Here is a 15,201-nt window from a genome sequence, read left to right on the forward strand (position 1 = left end):
CTTTAATCCATTTGGATTTTACCTTTGTACATGATGTTAGCTGGGGGTCTAAGTTTAATTTTTTGCAAGTGGCTATCCAATTGTGCCAACACCACTTGTTGAAGAGGCTTTCCCTGCTCCATTTAGGATTTCCTGCTCCTTTATCAAAAATTAGATGGTTGTATCTCTGGGGAACATTTTCTGAGTATTCAAGCCTATTCCACTGATCTGAGGACCTATCCTTATTCCAATACCATGCTGTTTTGATAACTGTTGCTTTGTAGTACAGTTTAAAGTTGGGAAAAGTAATTCCTCCCATATTCTTTTTCCCAATGATTGCTTTAGCTATTCGAGGGTGTTTATTGTTCCAAATGAATTTCAAAAGTGTCTGATCCACTTCTTTGAAGAATGTCATGGGTATCTTTAGAGGGATGGCATTAAATCTGTATAATGCCTTGGGGAGTATTGACATTTTGATGATGTTAATCCTGCCAATCCATGAGCAGGGTATGTGTTTCCATTTCCGTGTGTCCTCTCTTATTTCTTGGAGCAGAGTTTTATAGTTTTCTTTGTATAGCTCCTTCACATATTTAGTCAAGTTGATTCCAAGATATTTGAGTTTGTGTGGTACTATTGTGAATGGGGTTGTTTTCTTAATGTCCATTTCTTCTTTATTACTGTTGGTGTATAGAAAGGCCTTTGATTTTTGTGTGTTAATTTTGTAGCCTGCCACCTTGCTATATGAGTCTATTGTTTCTAGAAGCTTTTTGATAGAGTCTTTAGGGTTTTCTAAGTAGAGTATCATGTCATCTGCAAACAGTGAGAGCTTGACTTCTTCCTTTCCTATCTGGATTCCCTTGATATCCTTTTCTTGCCTAATCGCTATAGCAAGTACTTCCAGTGCTATGTTGAATAGGAGTGGTGAGAGAGGACAGCCTTGTCTTGTGCCAGAATTTAGAGGGAAGGCTTTCAGTTTTTCTCCATTGAGGATAATATTTGCCACTGGCTTGTGGTAGATGGCCTTCACTATATTGAGAAAGGTTCCCTCCATTCCCATCTTGCTGAGAGTTTTGATCAAGAATGGGTGTTGGACCTTATCAAATGCTTTCTCTGCATCTATTGATATGATCATGTGGTTTTTATTTTTCTTGTTATTGATGTTGTGTATTATGTTGATAGATTTACGGATGTTAAACCAGCCTTGCATTCCTGGGATGAAACCTACTTGATCGTAGTGGATGATCTTCTTAACGAGGCATTGAATCCTATTTGCCAGGATTTTGTTGAGGATCTTTGCATCTGCATTCATCAGTGATATTGGTCTGTAATTTTCTTTTTTGGTAGCGTCTCTGTCTGGTTTAGGTATCAAGGTGATGTTGGCTTCATAAAAGCTATTTGGAAGTGTTTCTGTTTGTTCAATTTCATGAAAGAGTCTTGCCAAGATTGGCAGTAGTTCCTCTTGGAAAGTTTGATAGAATTCATTAGTGAATCCATCTGGACCTGGGCTTTTGTTTTTCGGCAGACATTTGATTACTGTTTTAATTTCATCAATGGTGATGGGGGTGTTTAGATATGCTACATCCTCTTCCTTCAACCGTGGAAGATTATAAGAGTCCAAGAATTTATCCATTTCTTCCAGGTTCTCATTTTTAGTGGCGTAGAGTTTTTCAAAGTAGTTTCTGATTACCCTTTGAATCTCTGTCATATCAGTAGTGATCTCTCCTTTTTCATTCCTGATACGAGTTATCAAGTTTCTCTCTCTTTCTTTGTTAGGTTTGCCAGTGGTCTATCAATCTTGTTTATTTTTTCAAAGAACCAACTTCTGCTTTCGTTGATCTTTCGGATTGTTTTTTGAGTTTCCACTTCGTTGATTTCTGCTCTCAGCTTTGTTATTTCCTTCTGTCTTCCTGTTCTTGGGTCCTTTTGTTGAGCATTTTCTAGTTCTATTAGCTGTGTCATTAAGCTACTCAGGTAAGCTCCTTCTTCCTTCCTGATGTGTGCTTGCAAAGCTATAAATTTTCCTCTCAGTACTGCTTTTGCTGTGTCCCATAAGTTCTGAGAGTTTGTGTCTTTATTGTCATTTGTTTCCAGGAACCTTTTTAATTCCTCCTTGATTTCATCTCGGACCCACTGGTTATTGAGCATGAGGCTGTTTAACTTCCAGGTGTTAAAGTGTTTCTTCTGAGTCCCTTTGGAGTTCACAAATAATTTCAGAGCCTTGTGGTCAGCGAAGGTAATCTGCAAAATTTCTATCCTCTTGATCTTATGGAGGTATGTTTTATGTGCCAGCATGTAGTCTATCCTGGAGAATGTCCCATGTACATTGGAGAAGAATGTGTATCCAGGTTTCTGGGGATGGAGTGTCCTATATATATCCACTAGGCCTCTTTCTTCCATTTCTCTCCTCAGGTCTAGTATATTCTTGTTGGGTTTCAGTCTGGTTGACCTGTCCAGTGTTGACAAAGCCGTGTTTAGGTCCCCCACAATTATTGTGTTGTTGTTGATATTATTTTTCAGATTTGTCAGCAGTTGTATTAAATATTTTGCTGGCCCCTCATTCGGTGCATATATGTTTAGGAGAGTGAATTCTTCCTGCTCTACGTACCCCTTGATTAATATAAAATGTCCGTCTTTGTCCCTTACAACCTTCCTGAGTATAAAGTTTGCATTATCTGATATTAGTATGGCCACTCCAGCTTTTTTATGGGTGTTGTTTGCTTGGATAACTTTTCTCCATCCTTTTATTTTGAGTCTATGTTTGTTCTGACTATTCAGGTGCGTTTCTTGTAGGCAGCAGAAGGTTGGATTGAGTTTTTTGATCCATTTAGCCACTCTGTGTCTCTTAACTGGTGCATTTAGTCCATTGACGTTGAGAGAAAGAATTGTCCTGGGATTTAACGCCATCTTTATTTCAAAATTTGGTGTGTCTTTTGGGTAGTCTTGTCTTAGATTAGGTCTTTCAGTTTTTCTCTTAAGACTGGTTTTGTGTCTGTGAAGTTTCTGAGCTGTTTTTTGTCTGTGAAACCATGTATTCTTCCATCAAACCGGAAAGTGAGTTTTGCTGGGTATAGTATTCTGGGTGAAGCATTCATTTCATTCAGTCTTGTCACAATATCCCACCACTGCTTTCTGGCATTGAGCGTTTCTGGTGACAGGTCTGCTGTAAATCTCAGGGAAGCTTGCTTAAACATGATTTCCCCTTTTGATCTTGCTGTTTTCAGAATTCTGTCTCTATCTGTGGGATTTGTCATTGTGACTAGGATGTGTCTTGGGGTGGTTTTTCTGGGGTCTCTTTTGGTTGGTACTCTTCGGGCATGCAGGATTTGATCACATATATTCTTTAGCTCTGGAAGTTTCTCTTTAATGATGTTCTTGACCATTGATTCTTCCTGGAAATTTTCTTCCTGGGTCTCTGGGACTCCAATGATTCTTAAGTTGTTTCTGTTGATCTTATCATAGACTTCTATTTTCGTCTGTTCCCATTCTTTGACTAATTTTTCCATTGTCTGCTCATTTGCTTTAAGTTTTTTGTCCAATCTCTCCTGCTGTATGGAATTGTTATGTATCTCATCTTCCACAGCACCAAGTCTATTCTCAGCTTCTGATACCCTGTCCCAGAGCTTATCCATTTTGTCATTCACTTCGTTTACTGAGTTTTTCAGGCCTGTTAGTTGACATGTTATTTCAGTTTGGAGTTTTGTCATTTCTGCCTTCATATTTTCTTGGTTCTTATTAGTGTTCTGTTCAACTCGATCCATGGTTTCTTGGAGTCTGTTGAGCACCTTCCATATTGCTAGTCTAAAGTCCTTATCTGAGAGGTTGATTAGTTGTTCAGTCATTATCTGGTCCTCAGAATTGTCATCTTCATTCTCTATGTCTGATGCTGGCCTGCGCTGTTTCCCCATTGTCACATTTGTATTGTGGGTTTTTCTACGTGTTGTAGTGGTATTCATTGTCTATATGATGTAGGCAGCACACTCCTCTGGCTCCTCCCTTTCTGGATGGGCTGACTTGCCTCTAAGGGAGGGGAGTCCTCCGTGGATGAAGCCTCACACTGGGTCAAATCTTAGGCCCGAGCATGTAACAGAGAAGACAGTCCAGAGAGAAATGTTTGCTTCTGTGATATAGCGCCGTTCTTAGTGTGATTTTTCCTTCTTGTTGCAATGGAGTTCTTTCCTTAGAAAGAGTGCACGGCCGTGTAGCGAAGCGGAGCGGCCGTGCTCCTCTGAGCCTCTTTTTGCCCCACTCGCAAGAGTTTCACGCAAGAGGACAGTAGACAGACATAGACAGGTCACACTCACAGTCTTTCACAGCTGAGCCCCACTGGGCCGGTGTACTTTCGCGGATTTTCCCCGCCTGGTGTCACACACAGGGAGCCAGCTTTTGCAAAGGATAGCCGGTTTTTATGCTCTGAAGTCCCTCCCTGAAAATGGCGTCTGGGCGAGCGAGGTTTCTGGAGGCTCTTTTTGCCCCACTCGCAAGAGTTTCACGCAAGAGGACAGTAGACAGACATAGACAGGTCACACTCACAGTCTTTCACAGCTGAGCCCCACTGGGCCGGTGTACTTTCGCGGATTTTCCCCGCCTGGTGTCACACACAGGGAGCCAGCTTTTGCAAAGGATAGCCGGTTTTTATGCTCTGAAGTCCCTCCCTGAAAATGGCGTCTGGGCGAGCGAGGTTTCTGGAGGCTCTTTTTGCCCCACTCGCAAGAGTTTCACGCAAGAGGACAGTAGACAGACATAGACAGGTCACACTCACAGTCTTTCACAGCTGAGCCCCACTGGGCCGGTGTACTTTCGCGGATTTTCCCCGCCTGGTGTCACACACAGGGAGCCAGCTTTTGCAAAGGATAGCCGGTTTTTATGCTCTGAAGTCCCTCCCACTGGGAGTTATTTCTGAGCATAGAGCCAGGAGGAACCCCTGAGTACTACCGGGTGTGACCCCCCCCCCCAAAAAAAAAAAACAAAAAATAAGAAAAAAAAAGAAGAAAACACGATCAAGTAAAGGCAATGGAAATAAGATATAAAGACCCAGTAGCAGGAATCTGCTTGATGGGAGGGGGCAAGTGGGAAAAGGAAGGAGCATGTGATAGAGAGAGGTGAAGTGAGGGCAGAAATTCAAGGATGCTCCTTTTTATGGAATTTCTCCCATTTAACCTGACTGCATTCTGTATACTGTCACTCTCTATGGTTTTCATCAGTTTGTTCAGGATGTGTCTTGAAATATTTTATTTGGATCTCTTATAGTTGATAATTATTGGGTATTCAAAGCTGCATGGACTTACCAGCTCTGGAAACTTTCCAGCAATGGTGTCTTTGACTCCTGCTACTAAATTTTTAGGACTTTTCTTCTTGGTCCTCTAGGGTCACATTGATTCTTTTGCTGTTCCTGTTGAATTCATCCCAATTCTCTTGTTACCTCTTTATGGATTTCTTCTGTTTCTGTTGCATAGAGGTTTTCTGGACCTTATCTTGAAGCTCACTAACTCTATTCTCAGCAGTGCTTATTCTGTTGGTGAGGACTTCCAGTGAGTTTTTCATTTGGCCTACCAAGTTTTCCAGTTCTGACATTTCTTTTTGTAGTTTTCTCATTTCTATTCTCCTATCTTCCTGAATTTTATTTTCCATTGCTTCTGTGGTTCTGAGAACTTGTTCAACATCCTAAACATTTCCATTTTTTAGTCCTTTTCAGAGATTATATAGGTAACTGTTACAAAAAGATTCCTCAGAATTACAATCTTCACTCACAACTTGTTGGGTTCTGCACTGCTTTCAGTATGGGAATGTATCTTTTCCACTGAGTCCTTGGTGACACCCTCAACTTACTGATAGAGATTTCTGAGAATGCTGTACTGAGGATGGAAGATTATCATTCAACTGAGTTAGTGGATGTAACTTTAGAACTGAGTCACTGGCTTCTGACCTCAGAGTAGTGTCTGAGGCCAGCACTTGGGCATCTATTTTGCATACAGGGGAATTGTGGCCTGGGTGCACACCTGATGGCCTCCTGTGCTACTGCAGTGGCCTCTGACACCCCATAAATTTTATATAGCATCAAAGCACATATACATATGTGCCTGTTACTCTACATATATGCATATATACAGAGAATTACTCCTAGCAATAACATTCTCATGGTAAAAATTTAGTGTCTTGTGACAAAGAAACAATATATTGGTGGTGCTGGAGCAATAGCACAGAGAGTAGGGCATTTACCATTCACAAGGCCAACCCGGGTTGATCCCCCAACATTTCATCTAGTTTCCTGAGCCTGTCAGAAGTGATTTCTGAGTGTAGAGCCAAGAGTAACCCCTGAGCACTGCAGCATGTGGCCCCAAAACAAAACAAAAGAAGAACCACATATTGGAGAGAGCTATCAGTCAATAGTTCCTTCAATGTAGCAGCATCCTAGGGGAAACAAGGATAAAGCAGCCTAGAGGAATATATATATATATATGTATATAAATATGTATATATACATATATATTTTTAAGGGAGCACTAGTAACAAACCAACTCCTTTATTATGATCCATTCTTATTCTTTACTCATTTATCACTTTCTTCCCTGTAAGCTAGATCTTCAATTTTTGGCACACTAAGTCAAATTTCTAGTGAATGAACAATGAGTATTTTTGATAGAGATAATTGTTGAGGCTTATTGTTTGAAAATAAAGGAATAAGTGGTTCTTCATAGAGCCCAAATACTACTCTGTAATTTTTTTCCAGAGTTAGGCTATTGTTTGACCCCCAGTTTTGACTGATTCCTTGAGCACCACCAGGAGTGACCCTCTCAGCCCGTCAAAAAGCAGAAAGTAGCCTATGACTAAAAATGTCTAGTACTGGAGAAATAATACAGGGTAGTTTGCTTTCCTTGAGTACTTTGAACCGATTTTGATCTCCAGGACTACATATAGTCCCATAAGCACAACCCAGAGTGTCTCCTAAGCATAAAGCCAGGAGTAAGTCCTAAGTGACCCTCGGAATATACCCAAAAGAGCGAACAAGAAACTGCCCTTATTTGATATTTGGTATCTCCTGTGTTTCCCTAGGAGACCTGTGAGCTTTTATGTCACCAAATCTTGTGAATATTGCCTAAGATTTGGCTTCTTTAGAGACTCTTATTTAGAAGTTGATTCTGAACTTTTAAGAGCTGATGTACAAAAAGTATTTAATATCGATTTCCTGTCTGTACTAGTGGTCCCCATGGCTTAAGCTGCTCAAAGTATATAAACTAAGACGTTGCAGATATTTTGTAATTTCTTAATTGCTCCCCTTTTCCCATGAACCCTCTCCAGGGAGAATATTAAGATTGCCAGAGAATTTGGATATTTCTTTGTTTCATCCTTACAATCCTTCCTCTATTACTACGGCAATGTGGATGGGAATGAAGTGCTTTCTAGTTACATTTAATAGAAAAAGCATTATGCCTTTTATTACCTTACCAATATGTCTTGCTATTTCCATTAAAGGGGAAAGGTAACAACCTAATCACTTATATGTCTCTAAATCTACTGACAGTGCCTAACACAGCATTATCAAAAATGATATATTGAATTCAAACATGAATTTAAAACATTCCAAACCACATAGCTGCTACATAGCACATCATTTTAACAAATGTAATATAAGAAGTTTCTTCTATCTGTTTATAACTATATCTATATTCTTTTTTTGGGGGGGCACACCCGGCAGTGCTCAGGGGTCACTCCTGGCTGTTTGCTCAGAAATAGCTCCTGGCAGGCACAAGGGACCATATCAGACACTGGGATTCGAACCAACCACCTTAGGTCCTGGATCAGCTGCTTGCAAGGCAAACACCGCTGTGCTATCTCTCAGGGCCCATATCTATATTCTTGATTATAAATATATCATATTCATTTTTTAATTTATCCTATATTCTAGGAAACAAGAATACAGTAGCAATTTTAAACAGTTTCACTAGAAATATGTAACATATAACAAAATAAATGTTAAATAATCATTTGAGTCTGGACATAAATTACTTTGCAATGACAAAAAAACCCTCAATTCAAATTAATCCAACTCTAAGAGCAAACTCTGAATCTTTTCTCCAGTCTCATTTCTTTCTAAAGCACTAACTACAACCTTGTACTTCAATTCTATTATAGTCTTGTATTTTTACTATTTAGCAATAGCACCTCTCATCTATTATGGATTGTAAATAAGAAATCAAGCCAAACTCTGGAGGACGCTATATTTAAGTTGGGTCTTGAGACAAGACAGAACAAATAAGTAGGAGATACTGGGAAGAGCAAAGATAGAAGTAGTATAAGAATGTGGTTAAAAGCTTTACTTTGAATTAGGGTTAACTCTTGGTTTTAGAGTGTTTCTAATAAGGCAGGCCTCTGATACCTTCTTCATCTGCAGAGATTTTGATTTAATATTTTTTGTTTAATAATATTAAAAAATTAAATATTAAATACTTTAAATACTATTTAATACTATTTTGTTTTTAAAGAAATTCTGCTACATTTCATAAATAATCCTCTCTACATACTTAGTCAACTTTCAGTTTTACATTTTACTTCATTTTTTCATAAGATTTGTTTATTATAGACTGTCCATTTCTTTCCTCTCTTCCTGACCAAAGTAGACAGATTTAAGAAGCATAGTTTCATCTATGTCCAAAAACTCCTCTTTAAAAGGTGTTTTTAATTTATTCATCATGAAAACACAAAGTTATTAACCATTAGATTTCAGGCATAGATTGCGACATTGATCCCTTCCAGTGTCTACTTCCTTCCACCAGTGCTCACCTCCCAGGTAACCCACCCACCGGTCTGCTGTTGTAATAGTCATTTTTAATATTTTTTTAGTTTTTGCACTGTGGCTTACAGTACTGTCACTGATAGAATTTCATCCAGAACACTTTATCATCTTTTAGCATCTTCTCCTCCATCTCCTAGTTGAATGGTCCTTCCATCAGTTCTTACGCTCTTTCATTCCAGTGTCATTTGGCATTCATTATTCCATCCTTATTACTCCTCTTGACTGAAGATGCTAGATATGAGTCTTCTTGCACTCTAATTTAAACACTAATTACTCTTACCAAGCATTTGGTCACGGGTTTTATTTTAGAGTTTAAAAATCGAGACCAGACATTCAGCCACTTCTGTAACTCTGGTTTGATGCCTGTCTCCATATGCTCTCCTGAGCATGCCCACATGTGAACTCTGAGCACAGAATAAAAAATAAGCTCTAAGAACTATTGATTGTGGCCCCCCAAAAAATAAAAACTCATAAAACTCTGTATTTGGGATAAATCTTATCTTTTATTTTTTATTACCACATCACGCTGTGCATACTCAGTAAATATTTATTAAATTGATTTCAGTGAGTCTTACAGACTGATTTGAACAAATACTTTATTCTTGGTTACACACATGGACTTTGCCTCTTACGTTTATTTGCAATTACAAATCTTCAATTCTTAAAATTGAACATAATAGAAGGAAAATCAATGCAATCAGATTCTATTGCAGAACTTTCTGGTTGGAGTCAAGTCCAAACTAGTTGTTTTTGGTTTTTGTTTTTGTTTGTTTTTGGTTTGGTTTTTGGGTCACATCCAGTGACGCTCTTGGGTTGCTCCTGGCTCTGTGCTCAGAAATTGCCCTGGCTTGGGGACCCTATGGATATGTCAGGCCCATCCTGGGTCAGCCGTATGCAAGGCAAATGCCCTACCTATGCTATTGCTCAGGCCTCAAGATTATTTTTTGATGCATTTTGAACCTTTTTACAAATTACTTCCTGGAAAGTCAAAATCACCTATCTCTGTAGTTAGTGGTTTACCCATTTTCTCTATTAGAGATGCTAAACCCAGAAACCAATGTCTATGCCACATACAGAGACATGTGTTTGTCTATGTGATTACACCATACACATTTCTTTGCATATTGTAAGCAATCCATTATTTTTATTTTATCTTGTGTACAAACTCTTGCACCTTTAATAAAATACTCAAGGATTCATGTCTTCCAGTTAATTATTTCCCTTGATACTACCTTTGATAATTAGTAAAATTCCTTGGAAATTTGATGTTTCTTCTTTGGGAAGATGATAGATTTTTGTACTGAAGGATAAGATAATTCTGAATAAAATTCTCATCAGAGGGGGCCGAGGAGATAGCACAGCAGTAATGCATTTGCATTGCACATGGCCGACCTGGGACAAATCTTGCTTCAATCCCCCGCATCCCCTATGGTACCCTGAGTTGGACAGGAGCGATTTCTGAGTGCAGAGCCAGGAGTAACCCCTGAGCACCACTGGGTGTGGCCCCAAAACAAATAAAAGTATCATTAGAATAGAAGAAATATTTAATAATCTTTAATTTTTTCACCTAAAGGCAAAAGTTTGAATATTACAAATGACTATTGACATGCCATTTCACTACATAGGTCTTTGTATAATAAAATATATGGTATAGCATCATATTGGTTTCAGGCTTATCATTTTGGTCCTAAATAACTCTCTCCCTAGAAGCTTGAGACATGCTATTAGGGTCACTGGCATGTTTTATTCTTTTATGTCAAAGTTTCTACATGTCTCTTTTAAATGTATATAAAGAAGCCTCTTAATATTTGTTTTATTTCTCCATTTGTAATGCATGGGAAGATTGTCTTTAAACTATGATATATGAGCAGGTCTGACTTATGTCACTTAAGCATGGTTGCACTTGTATGTTGACATTTTACTTTCCAGTCTTTTCTTCTACTTCTGAAAAGATTGTGCAGGCAGCTGTTGACATGAAGGTCTCGTAATAAGCCATCACATGGAAATCAACTAAACTGAGAAGGAATACTTTGACACCCACACCTTTTGCATGTGTGAAATATAAATATATCTTTATTGCTATGAACAGCTTATTATTTGTTATTGAGAGATGGTTTCTCCTATATTACCCAAATCACAAAAGATAAATTGATTATATTTCACTAGACATCACTTTTACCCAAGGAAACATTACAATTACTTCTCTCACTGGCTACATTAGTTTCCACATTTAAGACTTAAATGGCATTGATTTTGAATGGCCAACACAACATTATTTTCTTGTTACATTAATTGCTCCCGTGTCTACAGACCCCTTTCTGTCCCCAAGTTATATTAGAAATAATTCGTGATTGAAAGAAAGAAGATGGAATAAAGAGAAAATAAGCAATTTCTGTAAGGCAAACTACATAGTTATGCCATTCCGGCTAAATCTTGAGAGGGAAGTGTTTGAATGAAGGATTGTTCGTTCTTACTCTGAGATTCAGGCTAAGCAGGATGTGATTTAAATAGAGCTTGCATTTAACTAGCAAGTTTCCACTAATGAGCTGTGACACTGATTCTGAAATAAAGGAGCAGGGCATAAACCTTTGTTTTTCTTCCTATTATTTCTGAAACATTGGCTAAATAAATCATACTCAATTTTATGTCCTATAAGAAAATTCTGTTTTAAATAATCTTGCTATACTGGACAACGTTGATCTTTGGAAGAATTGTATTATTAATGACATTAATAAAACTGTTGAACCACCTTCCTTCTCTCTCTTATATATTTTCGAGATCATTTACTCCATCATGTTCTGTCAGTCACCAAATAGTATGATTTCCTGAGTTCCCCTAGTCTGGAAAGATCAGTTGATAAACTTGTTAACAATGAAAGATAAATGAGGTAATAATTAGCTTGGATAAAATGTGAGATATGGAAATGCAGTTTGTCTGCTCTGATTTTAGTATTTACCTATGAAAAATTTTATAGAAAACAGGATATATTTAAAGTAGGCATTTATATAGAGGTAGAGGATGGAACAAAAATAGTACCTTTTGAAGAATGCCTCTTTTGCATGGTAGAGGAGGCAAGTGAAGGAATATAGTCCACAGCTGGAAAAGTAGTTTAGTAAAAAACAAAATAGCAAATAGAGTAGGCATGCAAAAGGAAAGAATCAGTGCTGTTGTTTTTCCCTCATTTTATGGTTTCAGACATCCTGCCTTTCTTACTCCGTCCCAAGCATGATATCTGGAGGTCCTGAATATAGTTGGCCATTTTTGTGGGTCGCCATGGTAACTACTATTAACTGACTTGTTGGGTGTGGTTTTCATATGTTAAAGTATTGCAATGATTGTATAATGAGCTTGCGTTCCCTCAGAGATCATTTGGGACTGACCATGATTCCCTGGTTCAAAAAAAGGGAGAAATCTAGCAGGGCATCTTAGTATTCCAGCGGTTTCTTTAATTAGAACTGACAGCTTAGGGTTGGAGTGATAGCACAGTGGTAGGGTGTTTGCCTTGCATGCAGACGATCTGAGAAGACCCAGGCTTGATCCCTGGCATTCAATATGGTCCCCTTAGCCAGGAGCGATTTCTGAAAGAAGAGCCAGGAGTAAACACTGAGCACCATCAGGTGTGGTCCAAAACCCCCCCCCCCCAAAAAAAAGAACTGACAGCTGGTTTGGAGGTCCACTGCTCAGCAGTTTATTAACATTACTTATTTCTATCCATTCTATCTTAATTCTTTCCAAGACAATTTCCAATCTACCTCCTCATCACATTTTGTTGATGGTTTGTGGGCCACACCTAGAGATTCTCAGCGCAAACTCCTGGCTCTGTGCTCAGGTATCACTCGTGTTGTGGTTGGGTACCATCTAGCTGGAAATCAAACCCAGTTTGTTTGTATGCAAGGCAAATGCCCTGCTCAGGTACTATTTCACTGAAACCTCTCATTAACACTTTTCATAAAGAGGATTATTCTATTATTGATAGATTGAGCAAGGTTTCTCAAACTGTGGTACCTGGTGCCAGCCGCATAAAAATTACCTGAACATGTAAGAAACATATTTGAGTGCAAAACAACAATTTTAATGAATCAGAAGTTCTTGAATACTTAACAAAGTATATTAAAATTGTTAAAATTTAGGGCCCGGAGAGATAGCACAGTGGTGTTTGCCTTGCAAGCAGCAGATCCAGGACCAAAGGTGGTTGGTTCGAATCCCGGTGTCCCATATGGTCCCCCGTGCCTGCCAGGAGCTATTTCTGAGCAGACAGCCAGGAGTAACCCCTGAGCAACGCTGGGTGTGGCCCAAAAACAAAAAACATTTAAATAAAACAATTGGCTTCTAATAACTTCTCCAGGTAACAATGGAGCATTGAAATTGAAAAGCAAGGTAAGATTTCAATTTGTCTATAGTTAGGAATTTATGCAACAAAATATATGAATGCTGTGGGTGACAATTTTATTATGTGGGACTTCCAGCATCCTTCACAAAATCCTCACTGTGTTTATAGGTCTGTGCTTTATGCTCACATTTATATTTTTATTATGAATCCAAGTCTAGGTTTACTTTGCATACTCCTTACTTTTTTGAGGAGATAGGATCAATTGCAGACATGGTGACAGATCAAGATTTTTAGACAAAGTTGAAAACTTAATTTTTCTTATATCTTCTGCTATTTGTTAGTACATTTTGTTTCATTTTGTTCTATGAAACTATTGATAATGGTTGTATTTCTTATCATATCTTCTGATATTTTGACATTTGATTTCCATTTTATTGTATTCTATTGTTGATCTTGTATAGAAGAATATCCTTTGGAAATAATACACTATTATTATGTGAGGCTGGACTAAAGGGGACAACTGGAAAAAGAGCTAGATCCCAATACTGCTACTGTTATGAACAATAAAATGCTAGTTTTCATCTCTGTGAAGCAATTATGTTGTTTATTCTTCATGTGAGCTTTAGAACCCAATGCAAAGTCCCAATCAGGCATTCTTCCTATAGCTCTCACTTGCCAGTAGTTTGGGCATACATTTTCGACTTTTATTGAATAAATAACAAAAATAAATATATTATAATAATTTTAGAGTAATATTTATTCTAGGGAGGTGAAGACAATAAAATATTAGTCCAGTAATAAAAAAACAGTTGAGGAGTGATGGCAAGAGGTGAATGGGTTGGAGAGGGGAACACTTATTTTTGAAAAACTACTATCAACAGCTATGCAATTAAGGTGTCTAAATAAGAATCATATTAAAATCATTGTTGGAAAGAGGTTGACATTGATGGTATGATTGGAGTTGAAGCATTATATGTCTAAAAGTTAACATGAATAACTTTGTAAATCATAATACTTTATATTAAAATATTTTATTAAAAAATTAACTGAAAGAAAATATTTGAGATAGAATTTTAACACCCTGTAGCTAGGCAGTTCCCAACCCACATGCTTCTCTCAGTCCACAGGTAATCAGCTAAAAGTAAATTAAAATTAAAAAAGGATTTCTTAAAGTTCGAACTTTTAAATGAGGTTGTCATGCCTTTTAGCCTACAGTCACATTTTGATAGAGAACACACTATTATTTTACATTACAAGTATACCACATAAAATTGAATAAAATAAGTGTATTTTCTCCTGAAATAATTCAACATTTACCATTTATAGCTTTAGCAGTACATCTCTAAATATAAGTTAAAAACTTATTTTTTTCTTAGCAGTTTCTCATATTAAGACCCCATGAAAATTTTGATCTGAATCATTTAAAATATTCATACAGTTGCCATTCAAATGCTGGTTTACTTTGATGAGAGTAGTAAACAGGACACACTTTGGGTATGTGTGGGGATTAGTACCATAGCCAGGGCTTACTCCTGGCTCTGTGCTCAGGGATCACATATGGGTTACTGGAAATTGAACCCTGTCTAGTTGCACACAAGGCAAATGCCCTATGTGTTGTGTTAAATTATCACTCTATACCCAAGCCCCTCTTAAATATTTTTTCTCTTTCACCTAGCATGAGGAAAGATCAAATGTTTAGTATCATAAAAGATATTAGTGAATACTATTTTTTCCAAAGCACAAACACAAACAAAATAAGAGAAGGCACTCAGCATTACATTTTAAAAAAAATGTAATTTCTTTTTTAGTTTCTAGTTTTTTCGATTTTTTTCGATTTTAGTTTGAAGCCTTCCATGCCTTCTATTTCTTTATTATTATTTTTTATTAATATAATTTTTATTTTAATTATAGTGGCTTACATATCGTTCACAGTAATATTCCAGGTACATATTTACATTGAATCAGGGGAATTCCCACCACCGAATTGTCCTCTCACATCCACTCCCATCCTGCTTCCCATTTCCTCCACTTTCCCCCCAGGGGTTGCTAGAATGCGTGGTTCCTTCTGTGTCTAGTTTATTACTTAGTGGTATTATAACTG

Source organism: Suncus etruscus, chromosome X, assembly GCF_024139225.1.
Source record: "Suncus etruscus isolate mSunEtr1 chromosome X, mSunEtr1.pri.cur, whole genome shotgun sequence".
Lineage (NCBI taxonomy): Eukaryota > Metazoa > Chordata > Mammalia > Eulipotyphla > Soricidae > Suncus > Suncus etruscus.